We start from the raw sequence: 21,656 nt of genomic DNA, 5'->3' as shown, positions 1-21,656 counted from the left end.
TGAGTATCTGTAGTAGGAACACTGGAGTTGGAGTTCCAATATCTGGATCCAAATCTTGCCTCTTAAGTTTACTACCTGCCTGATCCTAGGTTAGTCACTTAAGCTTTTGGGGCCTCAGTTTCTTCCTCTATAAACCAATAGGATGGGATACACAACCTTTATAAGTCTTTTTCAGACTCTAAATTAGAAGATTCTTGGAGGCAAGTTAGAAAAGAAGAAAATGCTGGTGGAGGGGACCAAGGTCTTCTGCCCTTTGCAAAGGCAGAGATGGACCCCCAGGGGTCGCTGCTCAGCACCCCAAACTCACCAGCAGCCTCCCCAAAACATCCTCCCCCTTGTAGCCTCCGCCTGCCGAATATATAGAGGCCGGCTGTACCACCGCTCGGGCTCCTGCAGGGGAAGGAACAGGCTTAGCAACGCGGGGCTTCTGGGCTCAGAATTCCTCAGCGCAGCGGCACAGCCGAGGCCCCAGGCTGGCCGAGGAGTCAGCGGGGGAAGAGTGGCCGAGAGGGGCCCGCCGGGGACACTACGAGTCTGGGGAGTCTGCCTCCCCACTTCGACTTCCCCACGGCGGATGGTAGAAGCCGGGACCCAAACAAAGGCGGGCGGCGGATAAAAGGCGGCGGCGGCGGCTCCTCCAGTGGGGCTGCTGCTGCTCGCTCGCTCACTCGCTTTCTTACCTCCCTCCCTCTCTGGCTGCCTAGCCGCGCCGGCCGGCTTCGCTAAGCAGCGCAGCCCCTGGCCAGAGCCCAGGTCAGCCTCGAGGGCCGGACAGTGCTCCCCAGGAGCCCGGGTCCCAACCCGAGCTGGGAGCCCCGGGCCAGCTCCGAGCTCAGAGGAAGTCCGTGGGCTCCGTGACCGCCCGCGGGTTCTGGGGGAGGGGAGAAGGTCCGAGTGGCCGCAGCGTGCCAGCCTCCGGGTGCGCCCTGGGCACGGCGCGCCTCTGGAGGCTGTGGCCCGCGGGGCCAGGCGCGCCCGGGCGCCCGTCGGTCCAGCCAGAGGTGAGTGTGGCTGGGGAGGGTGGCGGGAGAGGGCGAGAGGGCAAGGATAGGCACATCCAACGATGGACTCGGCGCTGCCTGCCTCGGGTCCATGCTCTCTTTGCCATTCGACTGGACTTGGGTAGGGGGGTGTCCCTGGTCAGGGTCCCAGGCGCTAAAGAGGCCGAATGACCATGCGGACCCCTCTACTCCCACTCCGCGGCACCTAGCAAACTCCTCGAGGCCAAGGCTTCCGAAGGACGAGCAGACTTCATTCTTTAGAAGCTGTGTCTGTAACAAGCAGTCTCTTTTGGATCTCTCCCTTCCCGCCCCCTCCTCCATCTTACCGCGCGGTTGGGTAAAAGTTGAGCGGACCGAGCAGCTCTTAGAGGACTGGGGCAGCAGGGGGTATTGTGATGGAAAAATAGAAAGGGTTAATAAGATTTACAGCTCTTCTTGCCCCCACCCCCACTCCCAACACACACACACTCCCGCGAATTTAAAGGGTCCACGGAAGGGGGGGACGGGGGGGGGCGGATTTGAGGAAGACAACTAACCGAAGGGTTCTGTCCAGTAAAGGGCTTACAGAATGTCGGAGCTAGAAGGGACCTTAGAGCTCAGAGCTCATCGGCTAAAATACTCTCATCTCCGTGGCTGCTTATGGAGGGGCCGAGATGAGATGAGCTGGAAAAAGAAGGTGGAGGACTCAAACAGGGAAACCAGTGCGGAAGGATGCGTAGAAGGGGCTGAGTGAGCTGCTGCCCCAGCAAACCATCCTCCCTACTCCCTCAGTTTTCTTTGGGTCAGAAGGAGAAACGGATTCTCCATCAGTGGATCCTGGGCCCGCGGGGTGGGATGCGAAAGGAGCAAAGAGGGGAAAAAAGGCTAAAGTCCAGGGTGGTATGGGACGGAAGGGGAGGGGGGAGAGCGCAGTGTTGTCAGATTAGTGCCAACACTGCAGCTCAAAGAACTTTTTCCAAACTCCCCCGAGGAAAGGAAGCTCGCCTCTTCCGGCTAATGGCAGGTTGGGCTTTGAAGGCATCTGCTCTCCTGGCTCAATGCCCCTTGAGAGAAAGCATTTGTTCTCTTGTTGGTTTCAGCACCTCGGACAGGTCCAGCCGGCAATTAGAGGCGGCCTGGGAGGCAGTGACTGAAGGTAATTGGGTTTATCCCTGCTCTGAGGAATGATAGGATGAGTATAGACGCAACACCGCTTTTTCTGACCCCCTGTCCCTAGCTAGACATACTTGAGGAGCACACAGCTAGTGCGGTAGCCTTCCCCTAGTGAGCACCGGGAAGGTAGGTGATTGATCAAAGGATTCCTCCCTGAAGAATTCGCCCATTCATTCTCACATGCACATACTAGTGCCTGGAGTACAAGGATACTCGGGGCCTCCCCTCCACTATTCTGATCCCTTTGGACACACACTCTTGTGTGCTGGTTGTATTGTACCTTGCTTCGTGTAAGAGACTGGCTCACTTAGCTGAGGAGATGGTGGGGAGATCATTCATTCCCTGATGGAAAACCCTCTGACCCAACATTCAGGCATTGAGGCCACTTGGGCAACAGAGCTCCATCCCAGACATCAGGGAGCCTTTAGTCTCCCTTGACTTTAGAGATGCTGTGGCTCCCACTTTCTCTTTCTCAGAGAACAAAAGCCACCTCACTTAGTAGTGTGACTGAATAAGTGTTTCCCCTCAACATCACTCCTTAAAACCTTCTGCTTCCCATCAACCCTTTGTGTTGAAATCCACATCCCTTCAATCTCCCCTTTCTTTTGCCTTAATATCTCTGTCTCTCCCTTAATAATCCCCTCCACTTTTCTGCATTTCTCCTTCCAATCTTTTTTTCTTTTCTCTAGGTCTTTCTATCTTACTCTTCTGCCTGCCTCTCTCTGTCTCTCAATGTCCTCCTTCTCTCTCTTACCGCCTATCTTTGACATGTGAAGCAGCGCTATCCTTAATCCAGGACTTTCTTGCAACAGGGTCTCTGTTCCCAAGCTGCAGATCATAGGGGGAATTTCTTTTCATTTAAGTGACACATACTTTTCCCACCCCCCCAAACCTTCCACTAGCAGCTCCAATTCTCTCTAAGAAGCACTGATATGAGGTGGTACAGAGCTCACAGCTCATACTCCCTGCCTACTAGGAGTCAGCTTTGAATGAAAGCAAAGACTGAATTTTCACTCTCATTGTACAGAATGGCACTTGGGGGGGGGGTGCCTAGAATTTCAGTGAATGACACTCTTCCCAGGGAAGCTTTTGTGTTTGGGCTTTTTAAAACATGGTATCAACTACTTTGCATCCCTTACCCCATCTTGTCCCTTGCCTTCATCCCCATCTTGCCTCCACTTACCTTCCCAAACCAGAAATCTAACTCAGTGTGGAATCTATTAACGCTACTTTACTAGAATTTAGGAACCCTGGGAAGTAATCTGGGCTCTCATACTAATGCTGAGGGACACTTCCCTCTCTGCACCTCAGTTTTCTTGTCTGTAAAAGGAAGAGACTGGACTTACTGATTTCTCAGAGCTCTTTTAGTGATATTCTGATTTTAGAGATTTTGCTGATGGTTTCTAATATAGGGGTGGAAAATTGGGTTCTACCCCAGTGAATCTATAAAGACCTTGGGTATTTTACCATTATTGATACTCCCTTGGGATAAGGCAAGTCAAAGATTATTCCCCATTATATGTGGAGAAATAGGAAACTAGGAAAGTTATATCTTTGGGAGCATTGATTTAGAGCTGGAAGGGGACCTTAGATCATGTAGACTAACCCTCTGTTATTTACTGATAAAGAAATGGAGACCCAAAAAAAGGAAGTAGCTTGCCCAAGGTCACCCTGATAATATCTATGGATGATTAGGGGTTAGAACCAGAGTGTTTTAACTCCTGGAGTCAATCCATCAAGGACAGATTCAAGCTCCTTTTTACTGTACAATAGCCCAGACAATGTCTCCCCTGGTGTCTCACTGGACAGATGGGGAAGCAGCATGTTATAGGGGATAATTAGACTTTGAGCCAAATAATCATTTAATCTATATGAGCCTCAGTTTCCACCTTTGTAAAATGGGTGAAGTGGACTATGTAGCTTCTAAGGTCCTTTTCAGATCTACATCCATATTGCTATGACTTAAGTTCAAGCCTGGTTCCTAGGGCATTGACTTGGTTTTTTTCTCAGTTTAAGTCCCAGTTGGCTTATGTGTAATACCAGAGAGAGGGTTAGATTGTGTTTGGTTGGGGGGAGAGAATGTTCTGACTTTCAGAGGAGACTAAGCAATTGATGTCCCCTTTCAAAAGTGCATGCTTCTGAATGAATAATTCAATTTAACAAGCAGTTAAGGAGCCTTGTGAAATACCTAAACCTTTAGTAGGTAGACAGGTTGTAACTACCCACATTCCACACATCCCTCTCTCTCCCCAATGTATCTCACAGTGATTTGATTTAGAGTTGAGAAGGGGACCGTGGAGGCCATGAAGTCCAGCCTTCTAATTTTACAGAAATGAAGCTGCATAACCAGGTCTCACAGGCAGTTAACTGGCAGAGCATTTATGCCCAAAGGAAGCTTCCCAGATAGCAGTGGAACAACAAAACACTCTGCAGAGCTCCGATCTAAAGGATGGGAACCTAGAGAGATGAAGTCCTAGGTCCTGACTCTCAAAGGCCACTGCCCTCTTTCCCTTCTACAACCCTCCTCCCTGAAAAAAACACTCCGGAGCAAGGCTTAACAGCTCAAGGAGTCTGTGAATATGTTTCAGGGGAGTCTGTAAACTTGAATGAGAAAAATTACATCTTTGTTTCAATACAATTGACTTCCTTATAATACCCTATATTTTATTTTATGTATTAAAAAACATTCTGATAAGGGATATAGAGGCTTCAACAGATTTTCAAAGAGGTCTATGACATTAAAAAAAATTTAAGAATGTCTACTTTATGTGGGACAAGGGAAAGGGTGCTAAACTTGGCATCAAGCAATCTTGAATTTAAATCCTGCCTTGGAGAACCAAAGGCACTGTGTGACTCCTACCAAGTCAATTAACCTCTTTTGGTCTCAGTTTCCTTATCTCTAAAATGGAGATAATAATTACATTTATCTCTCAGGTTGTAGGGAGAATCAAATGAGATAATACCTGTCAAGTGCTTTTCAAACCTTCAAGCACTATATACATATTAACTATTCTTATTAGAGCTGAGTAAATCACCATGGATTCTTTGAATCTATGATGCTGTGAAGCTCTCTTTTCTTCTCAGAGGTCAGAGGCTATTGGTTGTCCAGACTGATATTCAAGACTGACTCACATTCCTATACCAGGGAATATAGGAATTCATTTTCAGAGAGCTGAAATTCTTCTGGCCTTCTGTTTTAGACCCTAACTGCAAACAGGGATGCTGTAATAGCAGAACTATATGGCATTGTTTTAACACTTTAAGGGCTACATCTAAAGCGTTTTCTGTAAGGCTGAGGATGTCCAGATGTCCTGCAGACCTGGCTCTCAAGTGATCATGGAGAAGGGCTTGTCATTTGAAATTTCTTCACCATCCCCCCCCCCCATTATCTGAGTGTGTTGCTTGCCAGGGGAGGTGTCAAAAGTCTGTCAAAATAGCCTCTTGGTCTGGCTTCTGAGGCGCTGAAGCACAGGGAGGGTTTGTCAGGAAAAAGAAATAAAGAGAACAGCATCCGCTCAAAATAGAAACATGCAACAACTCCCAAATATTCATGTTTTCCCCAAGTCCCATTTCACGGGGAGTCAGCGAGGGCTCGTGCACCAGCTGCCTGGCAGAGGCCAGAAGATCAGTCCCTTCCTAGGGGAAGGAGGGCAATGTCCCTCCCCCACCTCCCATGCTAAGCTGCAAGCTCTCAGAGCCTACTTCCTAGCATGGGCTGAGTCAGTCAGAAATATGCCTCTTGAGCACTGCTGTTACCCTGGAAGGAAGCAGGGTCAGTGTTTCCCACCCACAGTAGCCACCGTTTCCTGGGAGAGAAGCAGGGCAAGGTCCCTGCACTGACTCTTTGTTTTCCAGAGGGAATGTGCTTCAGGACTGAGCGGGGAGGGTGGAGGCTGCTTTTTAAATCTGTTTAAAGCAGCCATGCAAATAATCACTCTGCTATTCATACAGAATGAGGAGAGCGCAATGTGAACTGAGGGCTTCCTCTTTCCAGTGTTCCTCTACCACAGGGAGGAGGCCAGATACCCAAGCTGTGTGAAGGGCCAGGCAGGTATTCCCTCATTCAGTCATTTAATGAATATTTATGGAGTTCCCTGGTGTGGATATGTTTGATTTATCAGGTGGGTTTCCTAAGAATCATCCACGTCAGACTAGGCTCAGCCTCTCAGGCCTTCCAGGGAACATGAACCCTTTTACCTGGCGTGACCAGAGTGTCTGCTCCCCCCCACCCCCCAGCTCTTCAGCTAGGTAGATAACTGAGGATCTGCAGTACAGTAGAGCTTGGTCTAAATATTCAATTACTTTGTGCCTTGAATTCTCCATACTCCCTAGGAAAAATAAGTTCTGGACACAGTATCATTCTATTCAACACTTATCCAATAGTGAATGCATGTAAAGTAATATATACTTGAGGATAAAGATCCAAATGGTAGCATCTCTACTTTTATAAAGCTTACATTCTAACTTGGGTGGTGAACCTATGGCACGCATGCTGGGTGAGGCACTCAGAGCCCTCTCTGTGGGCACATGTGCTGTTGCCCCAGCACAGAATTTGCCAGAGGTCATTACTAGAAAGCCAGAGGGATACAAGGCTGGGCTGTTCCCCTCTCCCTCGCCTGTGGACATTTCTTATGTTACCTGCCCCTCTAAAAGGTTTGCCATCACTATTCTAGGGAATGGGGAGGGAATCACAGAAGCAAATTGAGGTCATCTAGTCCAACCCAAGGCAGCTAGGTGGCCCAGGGGGCAGAGTGCCAAGACTCATCTTCCTGAATTCAAATCCAGCATCAGACACCTTTACCAGCTGTGTGGCCATGGGCAAGTAACTTAACTCTGTCAGCCTCAGTTTCCTCATATGTAAAATGACTTAGAGAAGGAAATAACAAACCACTCCATTACAAGAAAACCCCAAATGGGGTCACAAAGAGTTGGGCACAACTGAAATGACTAAACAACAACAAAATCTAACCCATTTTATAGGTAAGGAACATCAGTCTTGGGGAGGATGAAGGAGCCAGGGTGGGTTGGAAAGGATAACATGTACAAAAATAAGTCATTGGTTCTATCCAAGAAGTCTTTACTGAGTGCTCACTATGTCCTAAACACTATGCTAGGGCTTTGGAATACGAAGACAGAAAACAAAAAGCCAATCCCTGACCCTAGGAAACTTGTATTTTACTGGATGATACAAGGTAGAGAGAAAGAAGTGGTGATAATAAAAGCTGACAATATATGGGGATTTATGGTTTGAAAAGCATTTTATGTTGGGTCATCGACTAAGAACAGGAGTTCTTAACCTTTTTTGAATCATGGTCCCCCCTGGAAGTCTAGGAAAGTCCATAGACCTCTTCTCAAAAAAAAAAAGTTTTAAAATTTATTAAATAAGGGGCAGCTAAATAATACAGTGGATAGAGCACCAGGCCTGGAGATGGGAAACCTCAGTTCAAATATGGCCTCAGATACTTCCTAGCTGTATGACCCTGGGAAAGTCACTTAACTCCCATTGCCTATCCCTTACTGATCTTGTGACTTAGAAAATACTAAGACAAAAAATAAAGGTTTTAAAATGCATTATATAAAACACAAACGATTGCAAAAGAAGCCAATTGCATTGAAATACAACTATCAAATTTTTCTTAAGTTTATATACCCCAGATGAAGAACCCCTGGGGAATCTAGAACTAGAAGAAATCTTAACAGTTATTCAGTTCAGTTCTGAAGTGAAGAAACTGAGGCTGAGAGAGCTTAAGCAACTGGGCTAAGGTCATTAGGTAGAAAGTAGCAGGGCTTAGATTTGAACTTGAGGTCCCTGACTCCAAATCCAAAGCTTTCTATTATACTCACTTCCCATATGCTCTCTTATTTGAATCTCACAACTATTATCACCCCCATTTTACAGATGAGAAAACTGAGGATGAGAGAAGTGACGTGTTCATGATCACACAACTAATGAGTGTCAGATATAGAATTTGAACTCAGGCCTTTGCCATACACAAACTCAGGATCATGACAGTGTGTAATAAGGGTCATTTGAATGGTACAGAGAGAGTGTTATTGGAAATGAAAGCAAGAGATGAGCATATTCGTACTGGAGTAAACAGAACAGATTTCAGCTAGGTAGGTATTGTTGAACTCTGCTTGGAAGGCCAGTGGGATCCATGTCAAGCCTAATGGAGAAGAGAGGCAAAGCAAGTTTGGGAGCTTGGAATAAAGGCCTTTATTTTTTATTTAATTAAATTAATTTATTAATTTATTTTGTTACAATAGTCACTTTATTTTCCTCTCTCCCCTTCACCCACCCTTTCCGCAGCTGACACACAATTTCATTGGGTATTAATTGTATCCTTGATCAGAACCTATTTCCATGTTGTTGTTTGCACTAAGATGTTCATTCAGAGTCTACATCCCCAATCATATCCCTTAGATTCATGTGATCAAGGAAATGTTTTTCTTCTGCATTTCTGCTCCCACAGTTCTTCCTCTGGGTGTGGATAGTGTTCATTCTCATAGATCCTTCCAAGTTGTTCAGGATCACAACATTGCCACTAATGGAGAAGTCCATTACAATCAATTGTACCACAGTGTATCAGTCTCCCTGTACAATGTTCTCCTGGTTCTCCTCCTCTCACTCTGTATCACTTCCTGGAGGTTGTTCCAGTTCACATGGAATTCCTCCACTTTATTATTCCTTTGAGCACAATAGTATTCCATCACCAACATATACCACAATGTGTTCAGCCATTCCCTGATTGAAGGGCATCTCATCATTTTCCAATTTTTTTGCCACCACAAAGACCGCAGCTATAAATATTCATGTATAAGTATTTTCCCTTATTATCTCTTTGGGGCACAAACCCAGCAGTGCTATGGCTGGATCAAAGGGCAGACAGTCTTTTATCGCCCTTTGGGCATAGTTCCAAATTGCTCTCCAGAATGGTTGGATCAGTTCACAGCTCCACCAGCAATGCATTAATGTCCTGACTTTGCCACATCCCCTCCAGCATTCATTACTTTCCTTTGCTGTCATGTTAGCCAATTGGCAAGGTGTGAGGTGATACCTCAGAGTTGTTTTGATTTGCATTTCTCTGATTATAAGAGATTTAGAACACTTTTTCATGTGCTTATTAATAGTTTTGATTTCTTTAACTGAAAATTGCCTATTCATGTCCCTTGCCCATTTATCAATTGGTGAATGGCTTGATTTTTTTGTACACTTGGTTTAGCTCTTTATAAATTTGACTAATTAGACCTTTGTCAGAGATTTTTGTAATGAAGATTGTTTCCCAATTTGTTGCTTCCCTTCTAATTTTGGATGCATTAGTTTTGTTTGTACAAAACCTTTTTAATTTGATGTAATCAAAATTATTGATTTTACATTTTGTGATTTTTTTCTAGCTCTTGCTTGGTTTTAAAGTCTTTCCTTTCCCATAGATCTGACAAATGTACTATTCTGTGTTTGCCTAATTTGCTTATAGTTTCCTTCTTTATATTCAGGTCATTCACCCATTCTGAGTTTATCTTGGTGTAGGGTGTGAGATGTTGATCCAAACCTAATCTCTCCCATACTGTCTTCCAATTTTCCCAACAGTTTTTATCAAAAAGTGGGTTTTGGTCCCCAAAACTGGGATCTTTGGGCTTATCATAGACTGCCTTGCTGAGGTCATTTACCCCTAGTCTATTCCACTGATCCTCCTTTCTGTCTCTTAGCCAGTACCAAATTGTTTTGATGACCACTGCTTTATAATATAGTTTGAGATCTGGAACTGCAAGTCCTCCTTCCTTTGCATTTTTTTTTTCATGATTTCCCTGGATATCCTTGATCTTTTGTTCTTCCAAATGAACTTTGTTATGGTTTTTTCTAATTCAGTAAAAAAGTTTTTTGGTAGTTCAATGGGTATGGCACTAATTAAGTAAATTAATTTGGACAGGATTGTCATTTTTATTATGTTAGCTTGTCCTACCCATGAGCAATCAATGTTTTTCCAATTGTTTAGATCTCGTTTTAATTGTGTGGAGAGTAAAGGCCTTTACTTTAGATAGGGACTGTTGCTACCTTTATTAGGGTTCCAAAGAGGGCAGTTAGATGGCTTAGTGGATAAGAGCATCAGGCTTGGAGTTGGGAGGACCTGGGTTCAAATTTGGCTTCAGACATTTCCTAACTGTGTAACTTTGAAAAAGGCACTTAACCTTGATTGCCTGGCCCTTGCCCCTATTCTGTCTTAGAACTGATACTAAGATAAAAGATGGGATTCCTAAGACTCCAGAGGAAACAGAAGGGGTAATATGGTGGGGAACAGACCTTGAGGCACAAAGCCCAACTATTATTTACTACCTAGTTGACTTTGTTCAAGTCATTTGCCCTCAATGAGCCTCAGTTCCCTCATCTGTAAGATGAAAGGTTAAACTAAATGATTTTTAAGTCCCTTTCCAATTAAATTCTGTGATCCCTGAGCTAACCTGCATCTTGGAAATAGAAAAGGGGCAAAATTCTTGTGGCAGCTGAATGGCACAGTGGATAGTGTCAGACCCAGAGCAAGAAAGACTCATCTTTCTGAGTTCACATATGGTCTCAGATACTTATTAGCTCTGAGACCCTGGGAAAGTCACTTAACCTTGTTGGCCTCAGTCTCATGTAAAATGAGCTGGAAAAGGAAATGGCAAACCACTCCAGCATCTCTGTCAAGAAAACCCCAAATTAGGTTATTAAATAATTATGGGACATGCTGGAGCAACAATATCAAAATTGTTGGAGGTAGGGATGGGGGAAGAAATACGGAGAGGAACAGGGAATATGGGCTGGGGTTGCTGGGAGTGGTTAAACTGGGCCCATACAAGTGACAAGAGGAGATCTGCCCATAGACAGCCACCTAGAGAAAACCCAGAAACTTTGTTCTCCTAATAGTTTTTCTGAGGGGAGGAGTTGAGGGGGGTAGAGGGGATATTGTGGGGAAGGCATATCTACTCCCAACCATCTGCCTTAAGGCATCAGACTCAAGCTGGCACAGGGAGTTTATGCACTTTGCCAAACCTCGTTAATAGAGGGGAAATTATGGGCAAACTGCAAGTGGTTCCCATTAAGGAAAGAAAATGTTTTTATTTTCTCTCCTCCAGGGAGAGTGAATATGGTCTCAGGTCTTGGCCACTTCTAGAAAATGGAGTTTCCCAGAGCCACTGGGTGTGTGCTTGGCCTCCCTCCTTCATCAAAGGATTGGGAGATACTTAAGAAGTTTGCAAAACCCAAATTGGTCTGAATATGAGATGCATTTCCTCCACAAAACCTATGTCTTAGAATCCAGGACATACAGTCTTAGGATATGGAGGAGACCATGGAGACCATTGAGTGCAACTCTTTTACTTTAATTGGAAACATTACACGAATAGCTGGGATTTGTGATTTTGTCACAAGGAGAATTCCCTCCATCTACACTGATAGAAATCCATCTTGACTTACTAACTAAGTCATAGAGAATTTCTCTAGGTGCCTAGAGGTGAAATTACTTGACCAGGGTCACACAATTGAAGTGGTAAATATCAGAGATAGCAGTGGAATACATCTGCCAAACCCACTATGCCATATTGCTTCAAGTGTATACCTATTTTTCATTGTTTACCAGTCTTATTTTTTTCTTTTAAAGAGATCTCACTTTAAGCTTATGTTTGGAACTGGACAATTTTTGGATTTACCATCTTGGATCATTCTGGATACAGTTGCTTTGTTGGTGTAGACCAGGTGTACAGTCCAACCAGTGATATGTTACAGGGAAAAACATGCTGGACCTAGAGTCTTCTTCAGTCATTTTTTAGTTGTATTTAATTCTTCATTGACCCCATTTGGGATTTTCTTGGCAAAGATACTGGAGTAGTTTGCTATGTCCTTCTCCAACTCATTTTACAAATAAGGAAACTGAGGCAAGCAGAATTAAGTGACTTGCCACAAAGCTGGTAAGTGTCTGAGGCCAGATTTGAAATCATTAAGGTAAGTCTTTTTTACTCCAGGTCCAGCATTTTATCCACTGTGCAACCTAACTGCCCTTTCATGTGCCTGCTATAAGCTAAAAGGCACAATTCTGGGCTCTCAAGGAGATTCATAATTAAGAGATGATACAGTCCCAGACAGCAGCACAGATGACTGCACTGCATGATAAGAGCATGTTTATGCCTCATTCCTGGTACCTGGATCATAGAATAAGTCATACAACATTAGAACTAAAAGGAGCCTCGGATGCTGGAAATCTTTCATCCTCTAGCGTAGAGAAACTGAGACCCAGAGAAGATCCAAAATCATGCCAGGTAATAGGTAGCTGACCAGGTTTACTGGCAGGTGCCTGAATCTCACCTCCCTCTTCTGCTCTGACCAACTCCTGCTTCCCAGTTTCCTATTTTGTTCTAGTTTGGTGACTGAACTTGTCTTTGATAGAATCTGACACGCATTTATGAATCACCAACTTTGTTCAAAGCCCAGCTCTGGGCTGGGAGAGTACTAAGACAAAGAGAAAAATAGCCTTTGTCCTCAATGAGCTTACCTGCTGCTTGAGGGCTAGAATATGCAAATGAATAAGACTGCAGAAGGATTTTAAAAGGAGGAAGGAGAAAGTCTTACCAAAGATAACAAATGAATGCAGACTCTGGAAGGAATTCTAGGGATTCTGAAGGAAGGGCTGTGCCGAGAGAGCATTTCTGGCTTGGGGGACCGCAAATGCTTGGAGGTCATAGATAAGGATGCTGAGTTCTGGGAAGACTAAGTTGATTATCCTAGAAGGAACTTTCCATACGGAGATGCTAGACCTTAAGAACTGGAATAATGAGGATATGAATAAAAGCAGACTGGGTCTGTCTTGTAGGAGGACATCTGGATTGAAATTGATCAAAGAATTTTGTGGGTTACCTGACTGCCTGTAAACATCCGGGTGTCTAGTGTCCTCTAAGGCAAACATCTGGCTGATTGACTCTGGTTAAGGCTTTTCCTACAGATGTTTTGTCTTTTTCACCCACAATGATTTGTTATGGTATAGACACAGCTGGGACTTGTTTTTCTCTTGATCAGAATCATGTGAGAAACTAACAAATGAAAGGAATTCTTAGAAGATTAAAGGCTTCTTTCTTGGGGCTTCACTCCAATGATATCTTAGATTTGGTTTCTTTCTTCAAATGTTAGGCTGAGCTGGAGCGAAATCAAACTGCAGATGTCTCTCTGTTTGGGGAGGTGGGGAGAATACTCTTCCCACCCTCCTTTTTTTAGGCAGCTGGTACAACTGATGTTTAACAGTGATTTGTCATCCTGGGAAATGCTGGGACATATTTGGTCCACCGACAGAAGCATTTGTCAGATGGTAGTTAAGTACTGGGAAACGGAGACAGAGGTCAGTTGGAAAAAAAGTCCCTGTCCTCAAGGAGTTTATATTCTAGTGGGGGAATACATACAGCTACAAACAGGAGAGACAAAGAAAAGAGAGTGAAGAAAAGAAGGAGAGAAGGAGAGAGAGAGGGAGATAGACAGAGATGGAGAGAGGGAGGGAGATAAGAAGAGAGGGAGGGAGGAGAGAGGGGGGAAGAGACAGAGAGAGAGAGAGAGAGAGAGAGAGAGAGAGAGAGAGAGAGAGAGAGAGAGAGAGAAACTAAGAGGGTCAGAAAAGGTTCATATGTAGATAACTCCTTTACTGAGTCTGGAGTGAATATCCTCCTTTCTTCTTACATGTACTAGTTCTTCCAGCTTTGAGAAGAAGGGAGAAGAATTGATAGAAAAGCTGGATGGGTGGGGGTGAAATCAGGGCTGGAGTACTGAGCTCAGTCCTTTGCAGCCCCCTAGAATCACAGTCAGGAAGTATAAATTGGCTGATGAATGTCAGTCGTTCAAGACTGGGGAGTCAGGTAAGTACTTGAGGACAAGGGGGGAAAAAAAGGCAGCAATAGAACCACAAATACTTGTGTATAGAGCCCGGCACTGGGGGAGGTGTAATGGTTAGGTAAGTCCCTATCCTCTTGAGGCTTATACTCAATCAGTGATAAGCTGCTACACACATTTAACAACCTGCTCTGGGGGGTGGGGATGGGGGGGGTATGGAGGGCACACTTTTAAGTTTAATCGACATTGTTAACACTTCTCCACCACTTTCTTAATTCTAGGTAATTGTCAAAACAATAAAGCAAGCTCTGTTTGATAACATTTGTCATCTAAGGAGGTATAATTGCTTAACTTGAAAATTTAACATTTGGTTCCTGGCTCCAGGATTGTAAAGACAATCCAGTAGAAGGTTAGGACATTGCCACAACTGCCACCACTACATATATTATATGAACAGGATTTTTGAAAAGTGCAAAGGGCCATGGCAGGTTCCTGGGGGGAGGCCATTACTGCTAGGGCTGGATAGGAATTAGAAAAGAGGGGCAGCTAGGTAGTATAGTGTACAAAGGACCAGGCATGGGGTTGGAAGAACTTGGGTTCAAATTTGATCTCAAATACTTCCTAGCTGTGTGACCCTGGGCAAGTCACTTAACCCAATTGCCTAGTTCTTACTGCTCTTCTGTGTTGGAATCAATACCCAGTATTGATTCTAAGACAGAAGATAAGGATTTAAAAAAAAAACAAAAACAAAAATAAACCTGATGCTCATATAGCTCTTGAAATGTCCTAACTGGATTAGACTTGAGACTAGGATAGAAGGTAAGGGTTTAAAAAAAAAAAGGAATTAGGAAAGGCTTCCTGGATGAAGGCACATTTGAGTTGGGGTTTGGAAGATGGAAGAAGGGGAGGTTGAAGAGTGAGAGAAGTCACTGAGAGTAGTGTGTGCTTCAGGCCTTCAAGAGAGAACAATGTCCTGGAGATTTGCAATCATACACTGTAATCTAAAAGAATAACATATGGTTAGCTAGCATATTATGTAGGTATTGGTGAATCACCAGCAGAGTCATTCCCTCCCTCTTCCATTCCCCTGCAGCCCTCTGGGCTGAGTGAATCAGAGGGTCCTGGTCCAGTGAGCCCTACGTGGGGGGTCAGGATGGAGGTACTTTTTTAATAACTTAAAATTGTTACACTGTGAACTGGTGTTGGAGCAAGGCTAGAGTTACTAGAGACAGAGTAACAGGATGAAAAAATCCTATTGTCTTGACTCTCCCTGAGTGCCCCCTCCCCTGCCCAGTGCCACTTCTCAATCTCTCGGCTCTGAAATCTGGGGCACGCTCTGCCAGGGGACTGGAAGCATGCCATGTCCACATGGGCTTCCTGCTTTGGGGGAACAGAAGTATGTCGGGGAGGCACTGGAAAAAGGAGAAGAGGGCAGACAGGCATTCAAGGGAGCTCTCAGCATTCTGCCTGAAAAGGGCAATGTCTGGATGCAGTGTCTACTGAGCAGATGTGGGGAGCTGTATGCTGGGCACAGAGGAGAGGGGGGCGTACAGGTGTTAAGAAGCAGGGGTGCTAATTACTCTGTGCTCTTGGCTGCAGTTTTTGCCAGCAGTCTCAGCACCAGCTGTAACAGCCTAGCTTTGTGAGAAGCTCCAACTCCTCCCCATTGGTTGCTTGCCTGGCCTATGGCCTTGACACCCTCTCCCCTGTCCCTGGCAGCCTAGGATAATGGGCTGAACCTGAGATCTGGGTTCTGGCCCAGATCTGCTGCTAACTTCCAGTGTGAACAGAGCCAAAATCACTTCCTTTATTTGAGCCATTTAACTTTTCTATAAAAAGAGGGAGGATGGACTCCAAGAGTCCAGAGGTCTCTCCAGTGCTAACATTCCATATTCCAAAGTCATCTTATAGCTCTGCCATTCCATGTTCCAAAGAATCTTCTAGCTCTAATATTCTATGTTCTAATGCCACTCCTAACTCTGATATTCTGTATTCCAAAGTCATCTTATAGCTCTGCCATTCCATGTTCCAAAATCTCTTCTAGCCCTAATATTCTATGTTCTAATGCCACTCCTAACTCTGATATTCCATGTCCTCATAGCCTTCTAGCTCTGCCATTCCATGTTCCAAAATCTCTTCTAGCCCTAATATTCTATGTTCTAATATCACTGATATTCCATGTCCTCATAGCCTTCTAGCTCTACCATTCCATGTTCTAAAGTCTCTTCTAGCTCTAATTTTCTATGTTCTAATGCCACTCCTAACTCTGATATTCTGTATTCTAGTCATCTTATAGCTCTACCATTCCATGTTCCAAAATCTCTTCTAGCCCTAATATTCTATGTTCTAATATCACTGATATTCCATGTCCTCATAGCCTTCTAGCTCTGCCATTCCATGTTCCAAAATCTCTTCTAGTCCTAATATTCTATGTTCTAATACCACTGATATTCCATGTCTTCATAGCCTTCTAGCTCTGCCATTCCATGTTCCAAAGTCTCTTCTAGCTTTAATATTCTATGTTCTAATGCCACCCCTAACTGATATTCCATGTCCTCATAGCCTTCTAGCTCTGACATTCCATTTCCCAAAATCTCTTCCCAATTCTGATATTTTATATTTCTAGGCTCCTCCCAGTTTTGACATTCTGTGTTATAAGGTCACACTTTCGGTTCTAATATTCTATGTTCTAAAGGTCCTCTCAGCTCTGACAATGTCCCAAAGTCTTCACCAAGCCCTGACACTAATATTCAACCTTTGTGTTTAAAAAGGTACTGGAAAGGGTGGTCAGGAATGCTAGAATTTATTAGGCCTATAAAAATGCCCAATTTCTGGTGACATTTCATCTCATACTACCTTGTAGCCAGGTGTTTCTTTGTACTGCAGAAGAGAGGGATTGAGGGTGGGGATTTAGTGTGTAGAGTGAGGAGGGGAGGTCTGATCTCTCTCAACCTTAGGTTAACTTCTCTCCATTTAAGTATCCAAATAGATCTAGTTGGGGTAGGAAAGAAGAGGTAGAAGGACTAGTAGTTTTTCCCTCCCAAACTCTCAGGGCCAGAGTCACTAATTAAAGCCAGAGATGAGCCTGGAGATGTCTAGATAAAAGTGTTGTCAAGTGTATGAGCTCCAAGGCTTTTTGTGTGGCAGAAAGCGGTTTCCTGCCAGCTTTATCTTTGGTGATATTTTAATAGGAATCAATTTGCTTTCTCCTCCCCCTTCTCCTCCCCCCCTCCCCCCAGTCTTAAGTGGAAGATTTCTCTTTCCTTGGATGCTATTTGTAAAACATACCTTGAGTCTTCCCATGTCTTCTCATTGCCACCCCCCCACCCCTTTTTCCTCTTCCCATTGCTCTCCTCTCCTTCCCACCTTCCTCTTTGCCTAGTAGCTTATCTCACTTCCTCCAGCTGGCAGGGCTGGGACAGTGGGCCTTCTTGGAGCTTTGGGCAGTAATGGAGTAAGCCTGGATGGTAAGGTGGGAAATTGGGAGGGATCCCTTAGCTCTGAGAATGTGTGAAGCTCGACTTCAGAGCAGGCAGGCTGGCTCGCTGGCTCTCTCCCTCCCTCTTCTAAAATGAAAAGCAGCCCAAACCTTGAAATGTCCCTCTCACACTGCCAGCATCCTCCCTCCCTCCCCCCATTTTCAATCGGCTTTCAAATCACTGGCTCCTGGCTCACTGAGTTTCAGCTCCCAGCCCAGCTTTATAGCTAAGTTGTAAAGGAGTCGCAGGCCAGCCCATAAAGGGCTGACTGATGTTGCTGGAGACTCGGGCTGTCCCCCGCCCAGACAATCAAGGGCTTGGCTCTCTCTCCTAGGCCCCCAGCACCCTTTCCTGACATCCTGGCTGTCCTTTCTGCTGCTCTCTGCCACCACAGCCCCATTGGACCAAGAGACTTCCTCAGCCTTGGGGAGGATGTGATCATGGAAGTAAACAGAGCAGCTTTTGTGAATCAGTGATCTTAAAATGAAAAGTCTCCATACAAAGCTAGGAATGGCTTAAGTTCTGTCCCAACTGTGATTTGAACAAGTCAGAATCCTCTCTAGGCTTCAGTTTCCTTCTCTGTTATGAAGGTATTGAACTAGATATTTTTGTTTTTTTAACCAGTCGTTCATCTGACTCATGTTCATGACCCTATTTGAAGTTTTCTTGGCAAAGATACTAAAGTGATTTGCCATTCCCTTCTCTAACTCATATTACAGATGAGAAACTGAGGCAAACAGGGTTAGGTGACTGCCTAGGGATACCCAGCTAATGTGTGAAGTAAAATTTGAACACAGGGCTTTCTGACTACAGACCATGTGCTCTATGGAACCACCTAGCTTAGTGATGATGAATCTATGGCACGGGTACCAAAGATGGCATGCAAAGAGTTCTCTATGAGTACTCAACCACCTTCCCTCCCCACCCCTGTGTTCATTTCTAGAAAAAGCAAAGGGACTGAGGCAGAGCTGCTCCCTTTCCCCTTTCTACCATGCCTGATGACATTTTTTTTATATCAGCCACCCCTCTGCCTAGCAGTCCATTGGAAATACACAGGGGTAAGGTGGGTGGTTCACAGGTGGCAGAGCTGGAGGGGAGCAGAGTGTTCCAGGAACTCCCCTCCCCCTCTCTACACCCACTGAGGACATTTCTCACTTCACCCATCCCTCTATCCAGCAGCCCAATGGAAGAGCTTTCTACCTCCCCTGGTGGGGGGGTACCCAGCATACAGTGGTAGGGAGGGTCATGGCACATAGTTTCTGGGGGGGAGGTGGCAGGCAGGGCACTCTGGGGGGTGGGGAGACCACCACTCCATCTCTAAAAGGTTCACCATCACTGACTGAGCAGCTCGGATCTAGATATTACCTAATGTCTTTTCCAGATCTCATAGTCTATTCTATGGCTTCTCCCAATACTGACCTCTTTTCTAAAACGTCTTCCATTTCTTGACATTCCATGTTGTTTCCATCTGCCTCTGACATTCTATGTTCTAAGAGCCTTCCCTCATTTGACATTCTATGATTCTGACTCTCTAGGTGGATAGTTCTCCTGATGGGGCAGGGTTTCCTTTAAGCCTAGGAAAAGATGGCGAGTGTAGACTTTCTCTGAGGCTCCCAGACACATTATTCTATTGCCCTGAAACTGAGGATGGGTCCAGGATCTCTAATCTGACTTTGAACCACAAAGAGATTAAAAACCAAAAAACCATAGATACTTAATCTTTTCACTTTATCTTCTTTGGTTTTTGGCACCTGCTCTGAAAGGGGAAGTTGGGGTAGAATGACTTCATGATTTGCCAACCGGTCTCTGAGGTTCATAGCTGCCAAGCTTATTATTTTTATTATTATTAAGACAGGTAGGTATCCCAGGAGACTGAGGACCACTAAAGGGGAGGGAGCTGCAGTGCTGGGCCAGCAGATAGCTGGTCCATGCCCTTTATTTTCAATCATCTCATGACCTGGATTGCTCACCCTTCCCTTTTCTCCTTAGCCAAGTGATAAACATTTCTGCCACATCCTTCATTCTCTGCACTCTGTCTGCATGAAGCAGCCCAAGCAGGGAAGATCTAGCTAGAAAATGCTCTATTCCCAGCCCAGAGCTGGAAGGACTAAGCTTAGAGATCAGAGGCAGAGCCGTTAAGTGGATTCTCCAGTCATTTCATGTAGGATTAGTCCTGCTCAGCCCACCCTCTTCCTATCTGAAGCATCTTCCTGTCCTTTTCAGGAGGACAATATGGAATCAAATCATGATATCCTTGATGTTTCCTACTTGCAGCTTCCCTCTTCCCCTGCCTCCATTTAAGCCTCTGTTCAAGTGCCTTCTTCTACACAAGACCTTCCTTTGTCTCCTCAGCTGCCAAGGCTTCCCCCTCCCAGATTACCTTGTAACTGCTTTTTTTGTACTTTGCATCTACCTATATATGTTTTCTGTATGTGCTTTTCTGTATGTACATGCTATCTCCAGTATTAGAATATAAGTTTTTTGAGAGCAAAGACTGTTTCAATTTGGTTTTGTATCTTCAGTGCCTAGGGTTTTTAAAAAAAAAAATCCTTATCTTCTGTCTCAGAGCCAATTGGTTCTAAGGCAGAAGAATAGTATGGGCTAGGCAACTGGGGTGAAGTGACTTGCACAAGGTCACCCAGCTAGAAGTGTCAGAGGTCAGATTTGAACCCAGGACCTCCCATGTCTAGGTCTGGCTCTCAATCCACTGAGTCACTCAGCTGCCCCAAAAAGAGTAACCGTAGCCTTCTTAATAAATACTTTCTTGCTTAGTTTCCTTCTCTCCCCAGACCTGGTTCTCTCTTTCTCACCATTGTCTCTCTAGCCATTCTTCCGTGTCCCACCTCCCCTCCTCCTTATCATTGTCTCCCCTACCCCCACTACCATCATGAGATGCAGTAGATTTAGTGACAGAGAATCTTGGTTCCGATCCCAGTACAGTACTCCCACTTACTGCCTGTGTGACCATGAGCAATTCACCCAATATAAGCATGTCCAGTGTATAAGGCCCTCTGCTAGGTTCCAGAGATCTACAAAGACAACAGCAAGCAGTCCCTGCTCACACGTTTGACTTGATGCTATCCAAGCTCTAAATCTATGATTCTGGGTGAGGGTAGGTCCCTTCTAGCTCTGAATCTGAAGTGGGAGGAGAAAGAGATGAGAGAGGCAGGGCCATGGACTAGAGCAAAGTATCTGAGATTTAAAGATGGAAGGAATCTTAGAAGCCATCTAGTCCAACTGATCCCATTTTATATGTAAGGATGCTGAGGTTAAGAGACTTTCTCAAGGTCACACTACCTCCTCCCTATACACAACACTCTTTTTTTTCTCCTACCATCATTTTCTCTGCCCCATTGTTTCTTCCTCCCCCTCACCATTGTTCCTTCTCTGCCTGCCCCATTGTCTCTTGCCCATTGTTGACTCCTCCATACTAGAATTTCTCCTTCTATAAAGTGTCTTTTCCATTGTGTTTTTGTTCTCTTTTTCTGATTCTCTTATGAGCTTCTTCTCAATCCCTTTGTCTTCTCTCTCCTTCTGAATTTAATTTGTATCTCAAAATGAGTATGCCTACAAATATGACCCCATCTAGTTAATTTAATACTTGGTAGGTTTCACTTGACTGCCTAGAGACCTTTGTTTGTAATCCCAGCTTTGTGGTAGGCTGAAGCTGGTGGATCTCTTGAGCTCAGGAGTTCTGAGCTACAATGGAGTAAGCTCATCTACACTGTTCAGCATTTTTCTGCAGAGTTCCTGGGGACAGGAACCACTAGGTTGGCTAGAAAGGGGAAATCATCCCCTTTAGAATCATCCAGTTAAAAAATGAAGGGGGACAAAGCTTTCACCCATTCCAGGTGAGATAGGTTCTTTAAAACAAAACAAAATAAAAACCTTCATAGATTTTAAGAGTCTTTCCTTAATGGTTTATCTCACTTTATTAAAAAAAAAAAGAATTCTTTTTTAAACCCTTACCTTCTGTCTTAGAATCAAAACTGTGTATTGGTTCTAAGGCAGAAAAGAAGTAAGGGCAAGGCATTAAGGGTTAAGTGACTTGCCCAGGGTCACCCAGCTAGGAAGTATCTGAGGTCAGATTTGAACCCAGGACCTCCTATCTCTAGGCCTGGCTCTCAACCCACTGAACTGCCTAGCTGCCTCCATTTATCTCACTTTATTCTCCCCAAAATT

General features: G+C 44.7%; 1 protein-coding gene across 1 annotated transcript in view; it reads left to right on the top strand.

The window, feature by feature from the left end:
• The first annotated feature begins 337 nt into the window (after nt 1-337).
• Nucleotides 338-21,656, top strand: part of DISP3 (dispatched RND transporter family member 3) — a 93,267-nt gene continuing 71,948 nt past the window's right edge. The window contains exon 1 of the mRNA XM_001371695.4: nt 338-1,001. The gene's annotated coding sequence lies outside the window, so the exon portion shown is untranslated. The remainder of the gene's footprint in view (nt 1,002-21,656) is intronic.

The sequence above is a fragment of the Monodelphis domestica genome, chromosome 4 (genome assembly GCF_027887165.1).
Source record: "Monodelphis domestica isolate mMonDom1 chromosome 4, mMonDom1.pri, whole genome shotgun sequence".
In the NCBI taxonomy this organism is placed as follows: domain Eukaryota; kingdom Metazoa; phylum Chordata; class Mammalia; order Didelphimorphia; family Didelphidae; genus Monodelphis; species Monodelphis domestica.
This window is presented reverse-complemented; position numbering and strand designations above follow the sequence as displayed.